Genomic DNA, 19,050 nt, shown 5'->3' with positions numbered 1-19,050 from the left:
TATCCTATTTCTAAAGCAATTTCGATTCAATGAAAACATGTTTTAAGAAAAATAATTGTATGTAATGAAATGATCTAACTTTTATCCGAATATACCTACATTGTTACTACAGAAGATAAACCGCAAATCTCGTTTCTTGCAGTAAAGAAAACGAGTCGATCTATTCCTCCGGTTTTGCATAAACAGACATCAAGCTATCTACAAATAGATTCTCCTGTGCAACTTTCTGAGTATCATTACCCCTAAATTCTACACTATGTATGTCGGTTATAGACCGACATTAAGACGAAATGTCGGCATACATCGACGGTCTTCCTCAGATCAATTCGGTCGACCTGTCAAGCATACTGCCTTCTAACCGAGGGTGACACTGTCGCAACGTGGATTAAGGGAAGAAGAATTACTACTCCCAAATGGGGGATGAGCAGGTGGGAAAAGGGTGGCTCAATGTTCGGCTGTCGGCAGATTAAAGAATCGATGTTACGCCCTGAACGTGTAAAAAATTCGGCTCGTTTGTCCGGGGATGTCTGTATTGGATAGCAGATTTTGTAATGAACATTTGGAATCGAAATAGCTGTTGTACATTATTTTTTACAACAATTCCATATTTTAATGAATTATTTTTTGCAATATATTTTAAAATTCCATCGGCGCCCTTCAATATAATCCATCCTATGCGAAAATACTTCTCCAATATGGTAATCCTCTGTAGGGTTACGTGTGTAACGTGTTCGCCACCGAAGGATTAAGTTCCAGTAAACTGTATCAGCTTAGAGAATGTACACCTCGATAGATACTATGAATGTACTTTAATATAACATGCATATTTGTGCACAGGACCGAATTAATAATAATAAATCGTATGGAGCATTTGATATGAACATCTTGCACACTCATGTGCGCACACTTTGCGAGTATGTCCTTCACATAGACCATATTTTTGCAAATACATTGTATCTGGTTTCTAATTAATGTTTTATAATATGGGCCAGTTCGATATCAAGCAGTATATTAAATTTCCACTAGTAGATAACTTCATGTGAAAAATTTTATAGTGGGCATTGCTGCAACAAATACACTATCTAATATAATAAAATTGAATCTATGTATAAAGCATTTTTGAGCAAGATTCCGTTCATCACACTATATAATATTTCTAGATAATCAAAAAACAGGATGTGCAAAGGCCATAAAACATGCTTAGATTTTTGGTAAAAAATTTGGATTACATAGTATTTTATTTTTCAACCTATAAGGACTTCTAGATTTGACTCTGGTATGAATGGGTGACCAAAAACATATCGCATAGATATAATATATGTCGTTTTCAATGGCTTTATGATAAATCGTGAATGCCTATATGGGCTCAAAACGGTTTAAACTTTGGACGTCTATTCAGTAGAAGCTGATACATAATATGTAGACTTACTCCATGAATGTATCAATAGACTTAATTGTGACAAGCATTCACTGTAGGACACGTCAATTGCAGGATATTCATGTTTGCTGATCGGTCTTGGCTGTAACTATTAATACCATTTAGGGACAAGTCCATCTGAATAGTATAATATATACAGACACAACATGAAATTAATTGCCAAAATATGAGATAATTTGAATAACTATATCGTAATTCAAAAGAGATTTTATTCCTTATCATAAGTAACAAGGCAGAACACTACCAGGCAAGACTGAAAAAAAAAACTTTTGCTATGCGTATACCTTTACATAAATATTTTTACTTATATTTTTAGCATAGCCCGATTTACATCTACCCAACTATAATATTATAAACCATATAAAAATATTTTGGAAATTCCAATTCTGTCAATTCCCACACCTTTTAGTGGTTCAAACACTTTAAAAGCTCAGCACTCACATATTTTAATATTGCATTAATAAAACTATTTCATCCAACGTCCATTGAAAAACTTTGGGTGTTCAATTCTGTAAAACGTTATGAATTTAATTTAATGTGCAAAAGTTCGAATTTTGTATATAATTCAATGACGAGGAGCGTAAATGCTTTGTGCAGAAGTTTGGAAATTTTTAATTTGAAATTGCTTGACATACATAAAATCTATTGAATCAAAGTAAATAGTAAATGCGGGTATGAAAAAAGCATTTTATTAGAGGAGTAAATTGTTGAAAAATAAAATTCGTGGAAAAGTGCTACAATGCAATGTTATCATATTTGTATTAATTGATTTTCTATTATTCTTAACAAAAAATTATTAAAGTTAATAATAATTTAAATACATTTTTTATTTGTTTGAACAGCATTCAGAACTTTGAGTTGTTGTGGTGATACTTCTCAACTATATACCCTAACCTATGGTCAAATGATTAGACAATTTTTATTATGTACATTTTATTAATATTTTTTTAATACTGGTCTTAATAATTATCTTATTTCGATGCAGCAAGGCTGGGAAAATTGTTTTCACTTGAAAACATTAGAAATGCATATATGTATCAACAAAATTAGATTCAGATGTAATAGTAGAATGTGCATATTTCAACCAGTTTCAGTACCTTTAATGCTTATAGAGGTCAAATTAGTGCCTGATTATAATTTTTCAAAGAAATTTACCTCACACCTTTAATACTACATTAAATCAATAAATCATTTTTTTATGATTAGTTGGATTAAAATAGGAAGTTTTTCCCCATTTCAAGTATCCTCAATTGTTAGTTCTTATGGCTGAAGAGTGCTCAATGCAGTGACCTAAAGGATTTACTTAGAAACGTACGGTTCTAATCTCATTGTATTATTGTGACCAGGTCACAACCCAGTCGGACGGCTATTATGAGAAACTAAAGCGCAAAGAGATTAACTCGGAATCCGAGTTGATCTGTTTGGCAATTCGAGCTCGTATTTCGCAAACCAAATGTCACGCCCAACTCACTCTATCTCACGATGAAGTGATAAAGTTTACCAATTAAGTTCTTTTAGAGAAAATTTACATTTGTTCAAAAAATAGTCAAGGAACAACTCAAGTACTAATGGCTGGAAATTCTACTCTTTCATCTGCATCTACTGATTCAAAATACTGATCATTGGCCATTGGTCTAATTAAAAAAAGTGAATTCCTGGATTTTTTTGTATAAGTACTAATTAATTCCTTCTATCGATCCATTTACTCTTTACTCCTTTCTCAATCAATTTCTTAAAATCCATCACAACTTCTTTTCTGAAGTTATTAGGACTAAATAAATGGAGCTTATAATTTGCATTTTTCTCTTAAAATCGAAAAAAGAACCGTGGCAAAATGTATTCATTCCTCCTCCTGTTATCATAAAGATTATTCTCGTTAAGCAGCAAATTCGGAATATTTCCGAATAGGTTGTGTACTTTAATTAACTTGATTCATTGCGGCGAGGGTAAAAATGAACTCCAGTCGGCGCATTATAGGATAGAAGTCTTCTAATGAAGACGTAAATATTCATAATTCCCCAGCAAGTCTGAGAATTATTATAGAGCGTACTAATTGAAAATGCATTTGGAAATAAATTATGATTTTATGGAACTCGTAATTTTACATGAATTGATTGGTTCTACTTTTTACATTAAATTACACGTGGTAGCTTCTAAAGATATACTAAATAAGTAACATTACTGAATTTGAATATTTGGTGTTTGACAACTAATTTCAATATTCGTATTAACATTTAACAATTCTTGAAACCAAAAAATATTACTTATCAAAATGAAATTATTTTTTATAATTATTATAATTTTTTATTATTAACATGAATTTCTCAGTCACATAATATGCAAATTCTCCTCCAACGAGGCAATATGCTCCACGTACTCAACACGTAATAAGTTACTCATTAAAAAGTTTTGCATTGCTTAACGCATATAAGTTTTGTTCCAGAGATACGAAACGTTTTATTATATTTGAATTAAGTTTTAATATCAACAAGGCTAAGGTTCAAACGTTAAATTTTGTTAATAACATATGAGAAATGATCATTTGGCAGTCGCGTTTGTTTTCCAAGAATTTAGTAGGTAGTAAAGGAAGTATCACTGTAGATTATTGCTACGTCATAAATTTTATCGTTGGATTTTGTTAAGATAATAGTAGATATTATTCAAATAATAATCTTATCTTAATAAAATAAATTTGAACGATATGGTGTGGTGCGGTCTTTTGCAAGTAGTTGTACCTTCAAGGGCAGCGTGGCCGAGCGGTCTAAGGCGCTGGTTTTAGGCACCAGTCCGAAAGGGCGTGGGTTCGAATCCCACCGCTGTCAAATATTTTATTTTGGCGAAAATTTTAATCCTAATAATAATCCATAAATGAATAATAATTATTTTTTAATTGTATTTATGTCACAAGTAACAAAGTTTATAGTGAACATGAAATGTAAAAATATGCACAGAAAGTAACTTTCTATGGTTTGATAATAAAATAACATTTGAACATTTTACTTCAATTATTTTTTCATACAAAAACTATACTGATGTAAGGGTAAAACTGTGGCATTTTATTATCTTTTTATTTTTAAATTTTTAATTGATACAAAATATCTTCAATATCAGTTTTAAAATTAATATTTTTTATATGCGTTATTCTATATAATTTTGAAAAATATGAAATAAAGTCTTCCGACGTCTTAACGTTTTCCACTCGGAAATTCTGAAATTAATATGAATTTTGTCGCCGGAGCGGCAGCATCCAAGTGGAAAGGGTTAATTTTAATGGGGCGATTTTTGTATATACATATATTTTTATTTCTCATAAACATACATAAGTTCTATGCTGTCCAACTTATAAGCACTCTATTTTGTTCATAATGATATATAAAATTTACAGTGTTTATAATATACTAAAAATATTTTTTCAACATATTTAATTCTGGTGCGGGAAGATCTAGCAATTTGCTTTAAGCACAACTCGTTTAATTTTAAAATTAGATGTTCTGTGACTAATATTTTGGACAAAATAAAATATTATTTGACAGCGGTGGGATTCGAACCCACGCCCTTTCGGACTGGTGCCTAAAACCAGCGCCTTAGACCGCTCGGCCACGCTGCCCTCGAAGGTACATTTACTTCGAACTTACCACACTGCACTTTGAAAACCCAAATTCAAATAAGGGCGAAAAAAAATTTCGCTAATTCAACATTTTAATACTTGAACAAACCTTCTCAAAATATTTCCACATTAAGTGTAACTAAGCATTTTGTTAGTCAAATTAAAATTAATAAACTATCTAATAATTTAGTCGGTCATGAGGTCAAAAGCACCTTTAGAAATCATTTAGGCTTCGGCCATCGAACTGAAAGCATCTTTCCAAATGTAGTCTTATAAAGATCTTTTAAAATGCATTGCTACTGGATAATATATAATATCAACCTCCGTGTATAATCAAAAATCAAATAATTCCATATACTATTACAATTTCTCCCACAATGTATTTTTCTTTCGCCGAATTTTCACATATTTCGGGCGCAGAGCAGAAACGTGTGATATAATTTCCAGCATTTCCTTCCGCGTTGTGACCTGTTTGAAAGTTTTGTTCGAAAATACTGTGTCAGAGAAAGATTCGCACAGACGAGAAGGGAATTCTAAACTCTTCGTGACATTTTCCAAATGGGATGACGATTTTGTTTAACATTTGAACTCGAGCATATAATAAGGGTCTTATGTATATTGGTAATAAAGATATTTTCAGGAGCCAAATATTGAACATAAGTATAGTCAATGATAAGATAATTATTACATGCAGAAAATATGTAGTTTTACTTAAAAAAAAATTAGTGAGTACCTACTATTTTTTATTTGAGACTGATCTTTTGAGATCTTATTGAATTTCATCAAACGGATTTTGAATTTGAGTCTACTGTTTTACAAACACCTGTTTACTAATTTTGATGTCAAGCGATTCAGTATTATTTGAAACGTTGAGAATTATAAACTTTTTTGGAAAGTTGATTAATAGTAAGGCCAATGCAAGTTGTGGCAAAGTCCAAGATATAAAAGAAAATGGCGAGTGCAAACATAGGTATTAAGAAAGTGAAAATGATAGAATGACAATCTCAGAAACAAAAGAAAAACCTCCAAGGTCAAAATTCGAATTCAATCATAATTCTCAATTCTACCTGCGTGTTTCCTCGACTCTATCAATTTTCCAATATTGATGTCACGGAATTTTTCATCCTACACGATTTTGAATACAAACGTCGAGTGGCTGTGTTACTTCCATTCATCCATAAAAATCTGAAACATTCTACACGTGTTAACGAGAACCCTCATGATCTGCTGAAGGCTGAATGGGTTCATCCATGCGGCATTTCGATAATGCTGTATAAACATCGGAGCGCGGCATTCCGACAAAATGTGGATAGAGAATACTTGAAATATGAATTTATGGCCTATAAATATATAGGTTTTTATACCACTCGATAGTAATGGAAATCTTCAGTGCTGAACTATAATCGGGAAATAGTAGGTACTTCAGAAGACATTGTATTTACCCGAAGCGTACTTATGGTACACACATATTCATGCATGCATAATTATATGTTTACTAAACAAAATAGTTAAGATATTTTTTGTAACATATTTTAATCTTAATTTAACAATAGAAAATTACAAGAACTTATTTAATCCACTAAAACCTTAGTTCAGTCTGCTCTTGGCCACTGGGACAAATTTTTAATTTTTGTTTGTTCCTTACTATATCCAAAACAGCTTTCAATTGTAGATTACTATCTTAAAATTCCGAAGATATTGTTATAACATTATCTGAACAAAAGCTGCATGATGTGTTTAAAATCAATTTAGAATTTTTAGTTTTATATTCTACTATTATTTTCAAGCTATTCTATTTTCATCACAAATATTTTCCATTCCCTTATCCATAAAGTTACAATTACGATTTTTATTTTCCCGGTGCTACATAATTTAATTTTCAAATCCACTATTTAACTGTTATACTTATAGCAGGTGATAAATTTGAGTGTTAAAAATGTCGTGTTTTAGCGTAAAGTCGCCAATTCGCAAGCTGTAAAGCTCGGCGATAAACCGGATCGAATCGTTTCGATAAAAATATCAAAGCTTCGACGACATGGTAACTGCATAGGTAGGCTACATGCTCATGATATCCTATATACAGAGTACCCCAGAACTCAACGAATATAATTTTAAAATTTTTATACTGACAATGAGTACAGTTAGATGCCATATGCCCATATAGCATATATCAACAACATTGTGCGTTTAGAAAACATGTGAAATTCAAAAATATAAACAAAAAAATATTGAAATTTTGTATATTGTACAAAACTAGATATCATTTACCTTAACGCATTTTCAAATTAATAATGACCTGATTCAAATCTGTGTTTGTGTTCGAATCAAATTAGTTCTACTCACGACAGCATCCGATTTGGTTTAAATCAAGAAGTTTTTTTTGACATTACATGTCGATTCGAATTACATTAATCCTGCTCATAGAAACATGCCCTTACCCTCCCCCGGCAATTTATGCGTTCGCCGCCACTGTGTTGAACAGAACGGAAATTACGATCGCACAGGTAAACCGACGACTAGACGCTTCTGGAGATATCGTAATACACAGCCAGAACACAGCGTAAGCAAATTTAATACAAGCCAATGACTATTCGGCTAATGGGCTGACTTCGTCTTTGACCTGCAGGTAAATTAAACGGGGCTGGGAGACATCGCAAATCGAATCAAACATGGAATTAACCCAGAGGGATGCGACGAGATAATTGAAGTGCATTTATTAAACGAAATCTGTGTAAAATGTCCATAAGGTATAAATCATCAAACTTTGGTAGATATGTTACCGTAGAAGCTTATATTAGGTTCTACTAAATTTACACATCTTTCATCTGAAACAAAACTTGTTGCATTGTTTTTACTTATGGTTTAATCCAGAAATTCAATATAATACTTTCTATATTACAATATGTTAATCCACTCTGTGTGTATCTGCTTCCAAAAGTTATTAAAAATCTTTCCTCCAAACCTTTCCATCCAAGTACAACTCAACCTTCTTATCTAGTTGCATAATCTAAGTTTATAATTAAAGTGTTTAAAATTCAAAGTGCCTTTTGCAAAACTTTCGATCATGAATATGCACAAGCAAGTGCTCCGACATATTTTTACATGTTATTTTAAATATTCACAAAACGACTAAGTAAGGATTAATTTCATCAATTAGGAAAGTGCGCTTAAAAAGTACGCCATATCGGATTTACGACTGAAGACGCTCAGAAAAAGAGCTTTTAGTGAGGGAAATCGAAGATCGAATATTATTAGATAACTTAATTTTGTTTAGTTCATTTTTCAATGATTTATTAAACCTGTGTTAAGCTACAGTATAATTTCATTGTATCAAAATTCGAAAATTATGTATTTGTGAATGTACATGTGATCCAAAACTTGACTTTTCGACAGCACCGCTATTAGAAATTTATTAGTTATTATAAGTATCACTAAAATTGGATTTAAAAATGTATCAAAGTTTAAAGTAATCATGTCAAAATCTAAATTTTATCGCTACCTCTGAACAACCAGACATCATGCAGTAGCGATGTCCATTTTCACTTACAAATATAGATCAAAAATATGTTTCCAACTGGCAATGGAAAATCTTATGGCCCCTAAAAGTCAAATGCCTATTTTTTATCCATCGATGTCGACTTTTGATCAAAATTTATTTCCACCCCTAAGAATATGTACTTCCTATGCAAAGTGCTCTGCCGAGAGAGAATCCGTGGTAACTTTTAATTGTGGGATTAACTTACTTTATATTTTAATTATTTTTTTCAGCGCGATTTTATATAGCAGACCGATCCACGCGATGGGAGAGCTTTTGTAATCTGTTTTATTTTCGGTTAATTATTATTGCAGCGACGAATATTTTCGGTGTTGTTACGTAGCATATTTCAAATTGAATTACGTAGTAAAAAGTTTCAGAAAAAATGTAACTTTTTACTATAGGGTTGTTTCATAATATTCAATTAAATTTTAGACCAAACACAGGGGTTTTATGTAGATTAATGCTTATGGAACACGCTTTTAGTATCGTAGGCAAGGGAAGTATAAGTCTATAATTTAATATAGATAATACTGTGCATTTGTAAGGAATGAGCTATCTCTTTAATAGAACGTTATCCTGAGAATAACGTAGTAAGAATGTAGTAATGAGCTGAAGATATAACCCTTGAAACTTGAAAGTTTGTAGTTAGAAAAAGAAGCAAAATTATTAGCAATATGTTTATGTTTTTGTTGTTGAATACAATTAATTTGAATAGTTCTCGGAATACATATCTTTGTAACAATTTCTTTTTAATATTTTATATACAATATTATCTTTTAACAAACTAGCACTGATTTATGTATATTTCTACGTCGAATCTGTTCTAAAGCACTTCTCAGAGAATCCCATTTCTAAATTCAAGTCGACGAAACGATTCCATTGAGTTTGCACATAGTGATTCGTACATCGGTTTCAATATATTTATTCTTCACGACGAGAACAATGGAGTCACTGTTTTAGTTGTAAAATTGAATTCTGCCATTTGTTCGCCAACCGAGAAATATTGGCTCTTGTCTTAATATTTAGAAAGGCAATTAATGTTTATGAAATAGGATAAATGATATTCAATGTTGAATAATTTATGAAAAAAGATATATAAAAGTATTAGAAAAGAACAGTCGAGTATTATTTTTATAGGTTAGTGCTCTGAGCAAGGTTATATACATGTTCTATTTATACTCGGCGCGACGACCCGGGCACCAATTCCAAAAAAATTAAAAGCCATGCCAAAAAGAAAATTATTTTTTATTTAATGAAAGTAAATTAATAAATTGCAAATCTGTAATTACGGGCTTATGTATTTTTATGAATGTTTCTAAATTAATGTTAATAATTCATTGTAAATTAAAATATATATAACAATAAATTCAAATTTTAGATAATTAAAATATTTTGAGGATATGCCAGTATAATATAAAGAGTTGTAAGTGGCATTTCACTTCAAAAATACAATTTTACCTCTGGCGAAACAAAACTGTGCGTACAGTCCAATGAGTGCGTCACAGTTAACTGGTTAGAATAACATATATCACAGTTTTATACTTACAGTCTACGGCACAAAATATTTTCGCCAGTTGAAAATAATGATGACCGATCGTTTTCTCTCGGTATGCGAACGCTTTGATTTTAGATATATCCCATACATCATATTGCTGCAGCATATTCAGGATATCTGCTTTTTTACCTTGATATATTGCATGCGGTATTCTGCTAGGAAATTGTGCAAAATGTTTCCGTGTCCTTTGTCCTAACCCTCGTCTTGTAGCAATTGTATTTTATTTGATCCCAGGCTGATCGGTGATTTGTAGCGTTTGCCTTCCTATCATTCGAAATAGAGTTGTCGATGTGTGTCGAAAGTAATAAAATATTCTTTGGAAATATTCATTGATGCTTATTCATTTTATTTTGTTGAATTAAATATAGATTTTAGAAAAACGTAAAAAGTTTTTCAAATGTTTAAATGTCAGTTCATATGTTTCTCTCTTACTCTAGTGCAAAGCCTCTCAAAGTCTTTGAGTTAATAAAATTAATAAAAGTTAACCACAACGACCAAAAAATGGTCATAATTTCACCAAAATTCCAGGTTGTACTTAACAGCTCATAATTTTCAATCAACGTGAGATATTTTTTTCTATTTTTTCTTAGGACAAGGTCTTGGATACCCTGTATCTATATAAAATAAAATGCTAGTTTTGTAAATAATGGATGCCCAATAAACATTTTAAAAAAACTTGTTATGCAAATGCGAAGTGTAGCACACACTAATAAAATTAAAATGTTGCGCTATTAAATTCATAATACTATGTCATTTGCACTGATTTTTAAGGTTAATACGGTGAAGATTACGCCCTTCACAAAATGAAAAATAGACCATAATCCACTGACATTAAATTACTCAACTTTGTATTTTAAATTAATAAAATTAAACTTCTAAATTGTCTGGCAACGACATAATCTTCACATCGACTTCTGACTCTGCCTGTCAACCGCCCTTCTCGAACTCTGGCCGTTTTTTTCACAATTTTTTCGTTTTTCGTCCCCTATTTTTGCTGCTTCTTTATATGCCGCTGAACGTTTTTTTCCGAACCGAGTTTTTGCCTTTGTGGAGTGACGTTCGCAACGTGAATACACGAGGAGTTGCTTCGTGAGCGCATTTTTTTTCCTTTCCTCTGGCCGTTGTATTTTCCTCTAAAAGGAAACGGAAAATCGTGGGGAAAACCTAAGAAAAGCGAGTCCTTCTGTGTCGAAGGACCTTTTTGTGGGAAATGATGGATCCTTAGACTGTATTAAGCGTTTTAAATGACTTTTGTTCTTGCGATGCTTTATGACGGTAATATTTTTTATACAATGGACTATTGGGAGTTGTGAGGTGGAGAACCAGAGCCGCGTGAAACGATTTCTAATTACATCGTATACAGGAAAACTGAATTGGAGCTTAGTGCGAATGTGAAATTGGAAAACAGTATATATATATATATATATATATATATATATATATATATATATATATATCTCCATAAGATGCCCCAGAACTCAACGTCAAACCGAATAGGAGTGATAGTATTGACCGTAACTGTTCTGAAAAAAATTGGAAAAAAATATTTCACTTTGTTTGAGAATTATGAGCTTTCACGTTCAACATAAAGTTTTGGTGAAATTGAGACCATTTTTCGGTGATCGTGGTTAATTTTGCATATAATTCCTACTTATGCTTAACTATGTTTTATTTTTGTAATATTATAAAATAATTTATTTTATCGTGATATTAATATTTATTTATTCTTTTCAGATGTACTCGATGGAATCTAAATTTCAGGAGAGGATTCTGTAGCAAACAATGTGAGTAAATTTTGAATGATTATTTTAATACTATAATGGGAATTTAAAGTATTTAGCAAAAATATTAGGAAAATGTCGGAAATGTTCAAGTTTCATATTATATGACCAATATAAAAGAAAATAGAGATCTCAAAAATATCCCTTTTGTACCAATTTTTAGTACCAGGAAATTGATTATATGTTAAATCAAAATGATTCAAATTATACATTTTCATAATCTTTTAATATAGTAGAAACGGATTTAGTTAGTTTTTTTCACTATATTAAAGAATCATGATCATGAATATTATATTTCCTTTTGATTTAATATATAATTAATTTATCGAGATGCCTACTCTTATCCAGGTAGTAAAAGCAGGTAGTTATACAAGCAGCAAACCAGGTAGCCAAAAATTAATAGTAAATTTGTCCATCAAAAATATCAATTCTAATCATTTAGGAATTAATTTTGATATAAATCTTATAATATAACATTAAATGATTTTGATTAATTACGTAAAGTTAAGTTCAAAATAAGTCTGATCCCATTACCAGTGTACTTGATGCATCTAATGCATCTCGACAACCATTTAGCAAATTAATATAATTAAAAAAATTAATAACACTTTCATAATTGTCGAACAAAAACCCTCAAGTCGCTTGTCAACAACGTCGGCGAAGTTAAGGGTGAATTTCTTCACCCCCGGTTATTACGCGGTTTGCTATTTCTGTGTCATTGTTCTAAATATAATTAACCGGCGACGAAGTGCAGACATGGAAAATGTGACAGTCGCCTTTTTATTTTATCAACACGAATAATACAGGATGCTTCGCGGCAAAATAATATACCGCGACATTAAAGCAATTTTTTATAATATTCAGTCTTCAGAATCGTGTTTAATTCGATTTCCAAGCGGATGATGGTGGCGTCTATATTTATACACAGCTTGGGGAAAAGAGTTGGAAAAAATATTCTATGCAGAAGGCATGTTCTTGCACATTTTACTGTAGTTTTTATGAATGTTTTTCCTGATATTGAATAGTCTTTCTTTACAATTGTTATTTAAATATGTTGTTCCAGTATGAATCTATAATTCCGAGAGCAATTTTCGGATAACGTAAAAATGTTATGTTACGGGTCTATAGTCGTATGAGTTGATGGTCTTAAAGCTAACCACCAAAAAATACAAGTGTCCAATAACAATTTTATCATAAGTGCAACTTTTTGATGTCACTTTGATAACTCATGCGTGAAGTCTGACCAAAGTTGAAATCATGATGTTTAAGCCAATTGGTGTTTCAGTTTTTTGTTTAGATAGCTTTTTGATAGGTTATGACTACCAACTCTTACGATTATAGATCCGTAACATAACATTTTTATTTTATCCCAAAATTGGCTCTTATGTTTGTCGAATCACTTTAGGTTAAAAACTATTTTTTTTTCATTAAGTTCTTGATGCAGTTTATCTTTTCGCAAAAAATATCTTATTTTCCATTTACTACATATTCGATATTAAAAATTTCTTAAAATCATTTTTCAAAATAAGCTTAAAAACCTTTCACTGCGGTGTCTTATAACTTATAAATTCTTAATTCAATTTTCATTTTTACTCTATGAAGCTACTAAATGAATTATTTTAATACCATTCACTTTAATTACGAAATCTAAAATTATATCAAACAAAGTTATAAAATAATTAATGCGATTTACTTCAAATCCATCTTATTTGAAAAAAAATACCAATATATAATCTTCTTATCGTCAAACCGCCTACATTAATAAACGTAATGGACAAGATATAACAAACGAAAATAATTTCTCAGTCTTGAATAAATACGTTTACTTTAATTTCTAAGTGCCTCCTAAAAAATTACATAAGCAAATTATGGCGTTTTTCTGGAGAGGGCTATAATTGAGTTGGAAATTGACTTGTAAAATGTTCGTGCAGTTTTTTATATTGTGTTTTATGAATTTCTTTAATGCTTGGATTTGCAGAATAAAATTATTTGTGAACATCGAATGTGATGGAATGAAAATGATCAAATTTAACTAAAAAACAGTTGCGTGAAATTATTTAGAAAACATTAATTACGACAAAATGAAAATTGTTATTTTTACCCTAAAAAAAGCATTTTATCAATGAATGTCAATTGCCTTGAGTACAAGAGTATCACAACACAAGTTCATTGTTCAAGTAGAAATTTTTACATACAATTTTTGTGCCTCTGGACTCGATTCGAGTACCTTTGTCAAAACCAATAGTGTTTATAGTATTTTGTATTCATTGTTCACTTTTCTTATTTTTCGCCAAATAGTTCTGGCATTTACTAGTACCTACTAATATCAATAATATCAGCTGTATTATATAATATATTGCGAAGGGTTAAGGGTGATATTGAAGTTCAAAAGTTAACATTACACATGCATTTCTTGTGCTACAAGTAGTAGCAGATCGAAACCGGCACGTGTTTCATTCAGAACAGCAATATCATCGAAGGGAGTTTTATAGTATAGTATATATAGATTCACCCTGTCAGAGATGAACAACCTTTATGATAAATTTAGTCCTACAAATAAATACATAGGTTTGCATCTAGATCGCAGACTAACATGGAACACCACTTCACAAACAAATCAAAACTATCAAATCCAGAGTTAGGGAACTTTATTGGCTTTTGGATATAATTCAAAATTAGTACTCGAAAATAAAATTAGATTTATAAGGCAATAATAATTCCTATCTGGTCATATGCAATAGACCTCTGGGCTACTCTAGCAAATCATAAATGGAAGAGAGAACATCCTCCATCGAAAATAGTAAAAATTTCGTGACATTTCACCATCTAAACAACTTTTATTACCCGTTTATTTATTCATTTACTTGTTGCTAAACTCTGTCATGAGTACACATGCTTGCAAAGTAGCCTAGTCTAGAGCGGTTACGACTGGAATATAAAATGAGCCTAAAATAAAACCAGGACCTTTCCATATTATATATAGGAAACTCAGCAGGGGAGTGCAAATAGGGATTCCAGTCGTACGTCTTCCGTACAAACACAGGGTCTGTCAACCCGAGGTGTCGCGTTCTCATTATAAGTATATGATGTGTTTCATTATTATATATACGAAGGTGTCACATAATGTAAGGAGTTTCAAAGGAAAGTTGAAGTGTGATATCTGTCACAACACTTAAAATGAACGTGTGTTTTTGGTAAAATGAACTGTTATGGAAATATTAGATGAATCTTTTTTTTACAAAATCAAAGGAATTGTTGTTTTTGTTTTTGAGCGCGATTTATATTTTATTAAAACTTAAATAAATTATGGCAACTATTTTATCGGAGAATTTGCCCCTATTTTTTTTTTATTAATAAGCTTTAATATGTTTTAAATATCAGTTTGACTTTTTCATAGGTTTTACACCCCTGGCAAATTAATTAAAAAACACTAAAAACACGAGCATGATATCTTATTTGGAAACTAAAATCAAATATGAACAACATACTCATGAAGAGTTTATAACATACAACTGCATTTTAATGAAAAAAATAGTTTACTATTATATATGTGTATACATAAAAATTATTAGTAATTAAAAATAAATAATAATAGAAAATATATCAATTAAAATAGTCGCCAGACTCAGAATTACGTCCCAATTTAGAATCACGTGGATCATGTTGCAATTCTTGGTTCATCACGCGCTGGCGGTAACACTTACGAGTGTTAACGGCTATTATATAGTCATCGGCCAGGCTATATTGTACGGCGCGAGTTATCACAAGTTTGCCAGTCGATACACTGCGTGATCGAGTCTGCAATTAAATACAATTTTTTTTATTTTAATTTTAATAATTTTTAAAAACACCAGTTTAAAAATATTATAGTTTTTGGTTATTGACATTAATTTTTATATCATTGCTTTGCATTTCTACGTTTTGAACAAATATAGAAATTTTTTTTACTACTGTGTATTATAATTTATACCATCGTTACAGAGAAAATTTTTCTATTTCTACTAATTTATTTTTTATTATCCTTTTATATTTATGTACAAAATTATCTCTTTCAATTTTTATTGCATAGCAAAAGCAACGCTATCCGATTCCGACATCAAAATAAACGAAAAGCAATTTCGCATGAGCATTGGAAATTCTTTGGAATTGAAATGCTAATCAGGTTGCATCGATTCACTTAATCCTTGATCCGGAATTCGTTCCGAGAAGATCCTGTTTGACTTCTTTGTATTTAGTTGTAGAATCATCTTTGGATACGGAATTTCGAGGAAAATAATGTTATTTAAAAAAAAAAGAAAAAATACTTCTTATTGTTTGTAGATTAAAATAGGTAAACTATTCAATGAATAATTAATCATACAATACGGAACCGTTAGGGTTGCTCAACCAGAATTACTATTTATAAAGTTTGTTTTCCTTTATATATTGTGTTTAATATATTTTAATTGTAACTATTTCAAATTCATTTTATTATTCGCAATTGTGACTTCTCTATAGCATGAAGGAGCTACAATATATAAAACTACAGCTTATGTACCTGTGAATTGTATGATAATACCTGCTTAAATTTGAAATAAAAGCGGGAAGACAAAAATTTCTACTATCAATGCAAAACTGCCGTCTTTCTATTTCGCAGGAATTTAGTAGACTTGTCACGACACTCACTACCTGTTCGCAGGGTTTTTAGTTTTGGAAACGTACAACTTTAACATATTGCATTCCAAATACTCTTCTATTTTTCGGGTTCGTTGTTCTGTGAAACGTGATTATACCAAGGATTCTTAACATCACTTATTATTTTGGGTTAAATTGTAATTTTTAAACACATTATTTCTCTTTATCTATCTACTTTCATATCTGTAAATATTTTATTTATTTTGTGAACATACTGAAAAAGTGAGGTCCTTGCTACTTTATAACTATCTAAACTAACAATAATACAATTTTTGTAAATTTTATAAAATTATGAGTTTTTATTATTATTATTTTTATTATTTAACTTTATATTTTCAACAAAGAGAACCTCATGTTTACTCGTTTTGGGGTTCCAAGTCTTTCCACTCAATTTTCAAAACAAAGATAGTATCTACAATAGAGACTTTATCTTGGGACTGGAGCTAAACCTTGTGTTAAACGAGAAAATGTATTATACAAAATACGGACAAATGTCTCAAAGTGCAAGTGCTGTCTCAAATCGAATTCGTCCCAATTAAACATTCTTGCCTTAACGAGATTTTTCTGTATTTGAAAAAACTTTAAAAGTGTACTTATTAAATTTTAACCACTCAAAAATCTCAATCAATTCCGCTTAGTCTAAAAATTTACGAAAACCCTAGATTTCGTCGACCCAGATTTATATTTGATTACGAGAGAAAGAACGTAAAAAGGTTTTAAGTCCATTCGGCCAGAATCGCGTTGAATAATTGATCAATAAAACCGCCACAGTAATTCTGTGAATTCACCATGTTAGTCGCACTCTGCCAAATGAGTATTTGATTGGAATACATTGTAAATTCGATTCTGTGGAGCGTTGTGTATATACACAGTAATAGCAAAAGCATTTGAACATTACAATTCGGCTTGTTTGATTGAGGAGCATTTAAATACACTACTGTTATCGAACGAGGTTTGCGATAATGTTTCTTTGGCGAACGTCGAACATCGAATGTTGGCTTTTTGATATAGGAATGGGAAACACGATTGGATCAAATGGAAATACAAATTCAGAAGCTTATCATGTCTCCTAGGTCATTATATTCGTAATATATTCTTTTGTGGTTTCTCATAATTTTGTACAATTTCTTTATAACTACAAATTGCTTGGAAAAACATTCAATAATTTTGGTTGCTAACCTTATAAAATTAACCTATATAAAATTGTCAAAAAATTTCTTAGATTTCTTAATAACAATAAGGTTATCCATCCCTGTTCCAGACTACGAATTTCCCAGATTCTCTATCTGAAATATAACAGAACCAATAATGATTAGATGGTAATCAATGCAACCGCAATTATCTTTGTTAGGAATACACAATAATTCCGCATCGACAAACAGTTTCCAATTAAACTATTAAAACTTCAAAGCCCAATGTTTTAGATGAACTAACAGTTACTTGTACATTTAAATCTGTGCTCAGTGTCAATATGAATTGAATCCGGCAGTTCGTAGAAATGTATACAATTAAAACTTTACCTATCCGAGAGACATTCTCTCAGGTACGTGATACAGGTGCAATGCGGTACTGCGCACACATCCCTCGATGAATGCTACTATATTCAATATTGCATTGTCGAAAAGGGTTGGAAGCAAAATTAATACAAATATTCCTAAAAATAATAACCAGTCGAGGTTTTTTTGTAAATGCTTTAGCGTCACTTTGTCAGGAAAAATACTAAAGTCGTTAGTCAGTTAGGACGAATTAAAAAGAAACATTTTTCTTGTTTTATTTGGATCGTTTTATTGCTATACTAATGACTATTAGTAAATGTCATGATAGGTATATATTAATTTTGTGAATACTATTGGATAAAAGTAACTCTAGTTTTTTACTTTTTTTTAACTTCCCATTGGGTAATTTCTTAAAAGTATTTATTGATCTCACTTACTTGAAGCATTTAGCCACCTACAACCTTTATTTTTCATATCCTATACCCTGACTCCAATTTTCCTGTACTCGTTGATGTTTTCCTGGTCACCAAAAGTAGGAGTTAATACTTTCTTCAAAAATTTAATTCGATTATTTTGTTTTCTTGTCTTTTTTCTTACACCTAGTAGTTATTAAAACTTGAGAAATATTGCCCTTGCACGTTTATTAGAACAAACAAGAGTAAACTTGAAAATGCTCTTATCCTGTATTATAAGTTATGAGATTCTGTTGAACTTGTAGTATGTTATACATAAAGAACATGATTAAATTAAAGATAGTTGAGATATAATCATAAATAAAGCATGAGGAAATTAACATACAGATGTATCAATAAAGGTACATATATTTTTATAAATGGATGTTATTAGTATTGGGCTTATTGTACAGGAGTTATCTCATTTTTGTTGAAAATTTCCACCAATTGAGGTACTTAGGCATAGTAAGTATGATAACAAGTTGACTGTTCATTTCCATAGTTTAGCA

General features: G+C 30.8%; 1 long non-coding RNA gene and 2 other non-coding genes across 3 annotated transcripts in view; 2 read left to right on the top strand and 1 right to left on the bottom strand.

The window, feature by feature from the left end:
- Positions 1-19,050, top strand: part of LOC113382946 — a 45,981-nt gene that overhangs the window by 23,497 nt on the left and 3,434 nt on the right. The gene's annotated exons all lie outside the window — the stretch shown is intronic.
- On the top strand, positions 4,181-4,260 carry Trnal-uag. The gene has a single exon. It is a non-coding gene; the product is annotated as a tRNA-Leu (tRNA).
- Trnal-uag lies at positions 4,966-5,045 on the bottom strand. The gene has a single exon. It is a non-coding gene; the product is annotated as a tRNA-Leu (tRNA).

This window comes from Ctenocephalides felis, unplaced genomic scaffold, assembly GCF_003426905.1.
Source record: "Ctenocephalides felis isolate EL2017-DRISC unplaced genomic scaffold, ASM342690v1 CF-g0.4_SCAFFOLD_03570, whole genome shotgun sequence".
In the NCBI taxonomy this organism is placed as follows: Eukaryota; Metazoa; Arthropoda; class Insecta; order Siphonaptera; family Pulicidae; genus Ctenocephalides; species Ctenocephalides felis.
This window is presented reverse-complemented; position numbering and strand designations above follow the sequence as displayed.